Here is an 8319-nt window from a genome sequence, read left to right as displayed (position 1 = left end):
ACCCTGGGCAAGTCACTTAACCCCAATTGCCTTACTAAAAAAAAAAATTATTACATCAAAAACAAATAAACAAATACAACCAAACCTAAAACCCAAACCAACCCAAAGATACAAGAAGATCATAATCCAGGCTTTCTTGTCTAACCCAGAAAAAAAATCTGAAAACACTTTAAAAAACAACAAAAGAAATAGAAATGCCAGCTTCAAAAATATTTATCAAAAAAGTAAGGCATCCACTTTATAAAAAAAAATGATAATACAAGTAGAGGAAGAGGGTGAGAGGGATGATGAAGGAGGGTCAGTAGGACACCCTCTCCTGCACCTTGGCTGCTTTCTCTTATCAAAACCTGAGCCTTGATTAATTACATCATATGAAGCAGTGGGGTGGAGATGGGAATCTAACCAAGGATAGCTGTTAATGGCAAGGGGGAAGAGAAATGGAGCTGTCCCTGGTATTCCTTTTGCCTAGAGTGAACTGGAGATTGAAAAAAAGGGTACTACTCTTTGGTCCTGGCAGCAGGAGGAAGATGACGAAGGGAACGTTTTCGTTTGGTAAGCACCGGAATAAGATGCACACTTTGGGTCGTTGCTGTGGCTCTAAGGCGTACCATCTTCAGAAGTCAACCTGCGGCAAATGCGGGTATCCTGCCAAACGCAAGAGAAAGTATAATTGGAGTGCAAAGGCTAAGTGATGCAACACTACTGGTACTGGTCGAATGAGGCACCTAAACATTGTCTACCGCTGATTCAGGAATGGATTCCATGAAGGAACAACACCTAAACCCAAGAAAGCATCTGTTGCAGCATCTAGTTCATCTTGAGGAGTCAACTGTTTGTTAAAATAAATGCCCTGAATCAAAAAAGAAAAAGAAAAAAAAAAGGGTACTAGAAGGGATTATTGGGAGAAGGAAGATTCACTAACTCCAGTAAATACACTTCTTAGATCATATCACCTTGAAAGAACTGAAAACTTATATTACCCCTCCCAATTAAATCTGAAATAGCTGCACAAAAAACATGATGCTTGGGACAGTGCCCCCTTCACCCTGGGAGCAGAGCCCCACTCTAACAGAGTTAAAAGTGAAGAAATAGGATAGAAAAATGAGCAAACAAACAACAACAAAAAGAGACTGATCTTAGAAAGTTATTGTGGTGACAGGGAAGATCAAACACAAACTCAGCAGACAATAAAGTCAAACTGATACATCCAAAGCCTCAAAGAAAAATGTGAATTGGTCTCAGATCCAAAAAGAATTCCTTGAAGGATCTCAAAAAGGATTTTAAAACTCAAATAAGAGAGGTAGAGAAAAAATTGGGAAAAGAAATAACAGTGACGCAAGAAAATCCTGAAAAAAGTCAACAGTAAAGGAGGTAAAGGAGGTACCAAAAAAATACTGGAGAAAATAATACTAAAAAAAAAAAAAGAATAGGCCAAATGGTAAAAGAGGTACAAAAATCCAATGAGGAGAACTCCTTAAAAAGTAGAATTGGCCATATGGGAAAGGATGTACAAAAATTCACTGAAGAGAACTCCATTAAAAGCAGAATTTGCCACGTGGAAAATGAGTACAAAAGTTCACTGAAGAAAATAATTCCTTAAAAATTAGAACTGGGCAAGTGGAAACTAATGACTCTATGAGACAAATAAACAATAAAACAAAATTTTGAAAATTTAAAAATAGAAGAAAATGTGAAATATTTTATTAGAAACACAGTTGACTTGGAAAATAGATCAAGGAGAGAAAATTTAAGAATTATTTGACTGACTGAAAGCCATGATCAAAAAAAATAACCTAGGCATCATCTTTTAAGAAATTATCGGATAGAGCACTAGCCTTGGAGTCAGGAGTACCTGAGTTCAAATCCAGCCTCAGACACTTAACACTTACTAGCTGTGTGACCCTGGGCAAATCACTTAACCCCAATTGCCTCACTAAAAAAAAAACAACCCAAAAAAACAAAACAAAACAAAAGAAATTATCAAGGGAAACTGCCCTGATATTCTAGAGCCAGAGGATAAAACAGAAATTGAAAGAATCCACCAATAACCTTCAGAAAGATATCCCAAAATGAAAACTCTTGGGAATATTATAACCAAATTCCAGAGTCCCTAGGCCAAGGATAAAATACTGTAAGCGATGAGAAAGAAGCAATTCCAAGATCATGGAACCACAGTCAGGATAACACAAAATTTAGCAGCTTTACAGTAAAGGATCACAGGGCTTGGAATATGACATTTCAGAGGGCAAAGGCACTGTTATTACAACCAGGAATCACCAGCCCAGTAAAACAGTATAATCTTTCAGGGGGAAAAAGGATATTCAATGAAATAGAGGATTTTCAGATATTCCTGATGAAAAGGCCAGAACTGAATAGAAACTTTGACTTTCAAATACAAGACTCAAGCATAAAAAGGTAAACAAGAAAGAGAAATAATAAGGGATTTAATAAGGTTAAATTGTTTACATTCCTTTTTGGGGAGATGATACTTGTAACTCCTAAGAACATTATCATTATTAGGGCAGTTAGAAGGATTACATAGAGACAGGGGGCATGTGTATGAGTTAATTATGATGGGATGATATATCAAAATATAAAATTAAGGGGTGAGAGAAATGCCCTGGGAGAAGAGGAAGGGAGAGGTAGAATGGGGTAAATTATCTCACATAAAAGAGGCATGAAAGAGCTTTTATAGTGGAGGGGAAGATGGGGGACTTGGGGCATGGAGAGTGTTTGAACCTCCCTCTCATTGGAATTGGCTGAGAGAATAACATACACAGTCAGTTGGGTATAGAAATCTACCTTACCCTACAGGAAAGTAAGAAGGGAAAGTGATAAAAAGAAGTGTGGGAGGGCTGGTAGAAGGTAGTGTAGATTGGGAGAGGCAGATTGCAGATGGGCAGAGTGAAAGGAGAGACTAGGATAAATGGGAAAGGGGTGAGGATGGGGGTGGAATAGGATGGAGGAAAATAGTAATCATAACTGAAAATCTTTTTACAGCAAGTTTCTCTGATAAATGCCTCATTTCTCAAATATATAGAAAATGGAGTCAAATTTATAAGAATACAAATCATTCCCCAATTAATAGATGGTCAAAGGATTTGAATAGGAAGTTTTCAGATGAAGTAATAAAGTTGTTTTCTATAGTGGCACGAAAAAATATTTAAAATCACTATTGATTAGAGAAATGCAAGTCAAAACAACTCTGAGGTACATACTACACCTATCAGATTGGCTAATATAACAGAAAAGGAAAATAAAAAATGTTGGAGGGGATGTGGGAAATTTGAGACACTAATGTACTGTTGGTGGAGTTGTGAATTCATTCAACCATTCTGGAGGGCAATTTGGAATTATGCCCCAAGGGCTATAAAACCAGGCATAACCTTTGACCCAGCAATACTACTACTAGGTCTGTATCTCAAGGAAATAAAAAAGGAAAAGAAAACGGATGTATTTGTATAAAAGTATTTATAACAGTTCATTTAGTGGTGGCAATGAATTGGAAATTGAAGGGATATCCATCAATTGAGGAATGGCTGAACATGTTGTGATGAAATACTATTGTTCTATTAAGGACAACAAAGAGGATGCTCTCAGAAAAACCTGGAAAGATTTACATGAACTGAAGCAAAGTGAAATGAGCAGAACTAGTACTCTTAAAAGTATGCATTGTTAAATAATATCAGTTATATATTGAGCACTAAAGGAGAACTAGGTCTATACTTCATGTAACAATATAACTTACTGCTGGCTATGGCTATGACAGTAGGCATTCATTAACTTTGTGGTATATTCAGTCAAGAAAAACCTAGTAATTCCTAAAGGGGAAAAAATTTGTAGTGGTGGTTCAGAAATTCTTACTAAATGCAGTCAGAATGAATATTCATACATATTATTTTAAAAGAAATATAAAAGTGTTTAAGATATGAAATTATTTGCGTATGATGTCACTCATAAAATATAAGTACTCGGTACTTATCCACTAACTTAAATGTTAGTGGTTTAGCTTGTTTAGTTGCTCAACAGAGCATTCTTGATTTTATTTGGTGACATGGAAAGGTAAGATGTTGTCATTATTAAGGATTTACTTCTTTTCCTTATAGATATGTACTAAGGTTATTCAACTTCCAGCTCTTTAGGATGTTGGAACCTTATTTCAGATTTATTGTCTATGACTCTAACTCAACCAAATTAAACCTGAACCCCAAATTGATATACCCATGGTGGGGGGGAAGGAAATCAGAGGTGTCAAACTTGAGGGCCCAAACTAGATTAAAATGATATTGGGAAATGTTTAACATAATAAAAAATATATAACCTACATAATGTTTTTTTTAAAAAGCAGAATTAGAAGAACATTGTATATCATAACAGCTATACTGTACAATGATCAGCTGTGAATGACAGGTATTCTCATCAATATAATGATCCAAGACAATTCCAAAAGCTTTTTTTTTTTTTAGTGAGACAATTGGGGTTAAGTGACTTGCCCAGGGTCACACAGCTAGTAAGTGTCAAGTGTCTGAGGCCGGATTTGAACTCAGGTCCTCCGTTATCCACTTCGCCACCTAGCTGCCCCCCAAAAGATTTATTTTAAAAAACATTTTTATTTAAAATTTTGAGTTCCAAATTCTGTCCCTCCCTTTCTCCTTCTCTTACTTCCCCCCTCCCTGAGATGGCAAACAATCATATATTGGTTATATGTGTGCAATAGCAATTGTTTCCCTGGAAGTGGATAGTACACTTCATCATTAGTACTTTGGGATTGTCTTGGATCGTGATATTACTGAGAAAAGCTATTATTTACAATTCTTTGTTGAATAATATTGCTGTTACTGTATATAACATTCTCCTGGTTTATTTCACTATGTGTTAGTTCATGTAAATTCCAAAGGACTTATGATGAAAAATGTTATCACCTCCAGAGAAAGAACTGAATACAGATTGAAGCATACTTTTTAAAAAAAAACTATTTTTTGTGTGTGTATGGGGGTGTGTGTGGTTTTTTTCTACAACATGACTAATATTGAAATACGTTTTGAATTATTGTACATGTATAAGATATCAAATTGTTTGCCTTCTCAAAAGGAGGAGGGAAGAGGGAGGGAAGGAGAGAATTTGGAACTAAAAATTTTTTAATGAATGTTAAAAATTGTTTTTACATGTAATTAGGGAAGATGTTAAATATCAAACCTTTGTTAAAAATAGCAAGCAATTATTTCCCTTCTTTCCCAACTCCTCTCACCATCCCTTCTATTGGTGTGGGGAGGGGTTGGGGGGTGGGAGGCAATGAGGGGGGTAGGGGGGGTGGGGAGAAAACACCTTTGTAACAAATACACATGGTCAAGCAAAACAAATTTCTATATTGGTCATGTCCAAAAATGTTTTATTCTTCATATTTAGCATGTGACCTCTTTGTCAGGAGGTGGGTAGCATTCTTCATCAGTTCTTTGGAATCAAAGGTGGTCATTACATGGATTTGAGTTGAGTCCCAAATGTGGGGGCAGCTAGGTGGTGTAGTGGATGAAGCATTGGCCCTGGATTCAGGAGGACCTGAGTTCAAATCTGGCCTCAGACACTTGACACTTACTAGCAGTGTGACCCTGGGCAAATCACTTAACCCTCATTGCCCCACCAAAAAAAAATAGTTTCACATGTTGTTCATTTTTATGAGGCTGTTGTTATATAATATAAATTGTTGTTCTTATTTTGTTCATTTCATTCCCTATGGATATTTTTCTTTTTTGTTTTTAATCTTTTTTTCAATCTTACTGGTATTTTTTCCAGTTACTAAACTAAGACTAAAGATAGTTTTCAACATTTGTTTTTATAAGATTTTGAGTTTCAAATTTTTTCCCTCCTTCCCTTCCCTCCCCCCCTCCAAGAGAAAAAGCAATCTGATATAGATTATATATGTACAATTACATTAAACATATTTCTTCATTAGTCATGTGAAAAGAGAACCAGAACAAAAGGGAAAAATCTCAAAAAAGAAAAACAAAAAACAAAAAAAAGTAGAAATAGTATGGTTCAATCTGCATTCAGATTCCACAGTTCTTTTTTCTGGATGTGGAGAGCATTTTCCATTGTGAGTCCTTTGGAATTGTCTTGGATCATTGTTTTACTGAGAGGAGCTAAGACTATCACAGCTGATTATCAGTGTACAATCTTCTCTTGGTTCTGCATACTTTGCTTAGCTCAGTCTACTTAAGTCTTTTCAGGTTTTTCTGAAATCTGCCTGCTCATCATTTCTTATAGCACAATAGTATTCCATTACATTCATATACCACAATTTATTCAGCCATTCCCCAACTGATGGGCATCTTCTGGATTTCCAATTCTTTGCCACCACAAAGAGAGCTGCTATAAATATTTTTGTACATGTGGGTCTTTTTCTCTTTTTTATGATCTCTTTGGGATACAGACCTGGTAGTAGTATTACTGGGTCAAAGGGTATTCACAGCCCAATAGCCCTTTGGGCATAGTTTCAAATTGTTCTCCAGAATGGTTGGATCAGTTCACAATTCCACCAACAATGCATTAGTATTCCAATTTTTCTACAGGTTCTCCAATATTCATTATTTGCCTTTTTTGTCATCTTAGCCAATCTGATAGGTGTGAGGTGGTACCTCAGAGTTGTTTTAATTTGCATTTCTCTAATCAATAGTGTTTTAGAGCATTTTTTCATATGGCAGTAGATAGCTTTGATTTCTTCATCTGAAAACTGTCTATTCATATCCTTTGACCATTTCTCAATTGGGGAATGACTTGTGCTCTTATAAATTTGACTTAGTTACCTATATATTTTAGAAATGAGGGGGGCAGCTAGGTGGTGTGGTGGATAGAGCACTGGCTCTGGATTGAGGAGGACCTGAGTTCAAATACAGCCTCAGACACTTGACACTTACTAGCTGTGTGACTCTGGGCAAGTCACTTAACCCTCATTGTCCCACAAAAAAACAAAAACCAGCTTCTCTTCTGCGGTGGCTCTGAGGTCAAAATGAAGTTCAATCCCTTTGTGACATCTGACTGGAACAAGAACCACAAGAAGCATTTCAATGCCCCTTCCCACATATGGAGGAATATTATGTCTTCTCCTCTTTCGAAGAAGCTGAGGCAGAAAAGATGATGAAGTCCAGGTAGTTCGAGGACACTACAAAGGACAGCGGATTGACAAGGTAGTCCAGGTTTACAGAAAGAAGTATGTGATCTACATTGAGCGTGTGCAGTGGGAGAAGGCTAATGGCACAACTGTCCATGTGGGCATTCATCCCAGCAAGTTGGTTATCACAAGGCTAAAACTGGACAAAGATCAAAAAAGAATGGAAAGCCAAATCTCGCCAAGTAGGAAAGGAAAAGGGCAAATATAAGGAAGAAACAATTGAGAAAATACAAGATTAAAAATTACAGACTGTAATTAAATTGCTAGAATGGACAAAAAAACAACAACACCCAAACGAAAGAAATGAGGCCTTTATCAGAAACACTGGCTGTAAAAACTGTTTCCTAGCTTTCTTGCTAAAGCACCAAGGTGTTATTCAAGATGTAGATCCCTAAAGGCAGGCTGATGTGATAGGTATAAACCTATTTTCTGATATATCCTCTGCCTTAAAATCTTTCTTCCATAGCTTTGTGGCCCTGCCTACAATTATATTATCACAATTTTGTTTCTTCAAGCTAAAGAATGTCTCCCATTCTAACCTATGCCTGACTTAGGCCAGTCCCCTAGAAGTTTGGGTTCAGTATGGGAAATGAGATATTCATAAATCATTCAATAGTTAACAAGATTTACTTAATCATAGCAAAGAAAGGCTATTCAATCAGGATTCTACAATAATTTCCCTGAAGGAATCTCCCGTGTACTAGGCAAGCCTTAAGCAAGGATTCTTTTTTTTTTTTTTTTGGCAGGGCAACGGGGGTTAAGTGACTTGCCCAGGGTCACACAGCTAGTAAGTGTCAAGTGTCTGAGGCCGGATTTGAACTCAGGTACTCCTGAATCCAGGGCCAGTGCTTTGTCCACTGTACCACCTAGCCTCCCCCAAGCAAGGATTTTTAACCTGAGGTCTGTGGACTTTTTAAAAAAAAAGTATTTTAATAATTGTATCTTAATATAATTGGTTCACTTTTATATGTATTTTATTTTATGCATTTAGAAACATTATTCTGAGAGGAGATTCATAGGCTTGCTCAGACTACTAAAAGGGTTCACAACACAAGGAAGCTTAAGAACCTCTGCTTTAGATCGAGGCTGGAGCTCTTTATTGTTTTGTATTCTGGTGATCAGGAAATCATATCACCAGCTTGAACCTTTAATCC

At 36.6% G+C, this 8319-nt stretch overlaps 1 pseudogene; it reads left to right on the top strand.

Moving 5' to 3' along the window:
* Nucleotides 1-527: 527 nt before the first annotated feature.
* LOC122735750 lies at nt 528-863 on the top strand (annotated as a pseudogene).
* The last annotated feature ends 7456 nt before the right edge of the window (nt 864-8319 follow it).

The sequence above is a fragment of the Dromiciops gliroides genome, chromosome 1, assembly GCF_019393635.1.
Source record: "Dromiciops gliroides isolate mDroGli1 chromosome 1, mDroGli1.pri, whole genome shotgun sequence".
Taxonomy (NCBI): Eukaryota; Metazoa; Chordata; class Mammalia; order Microbiotheria; family Microbiotheriidae; genus Dromiciops; species Dromiciops gliroides.
Note: the sequence above shows the minus strand (reverse complement) of the source record. Positions and strands in the feature narration are given on the sequence as shown.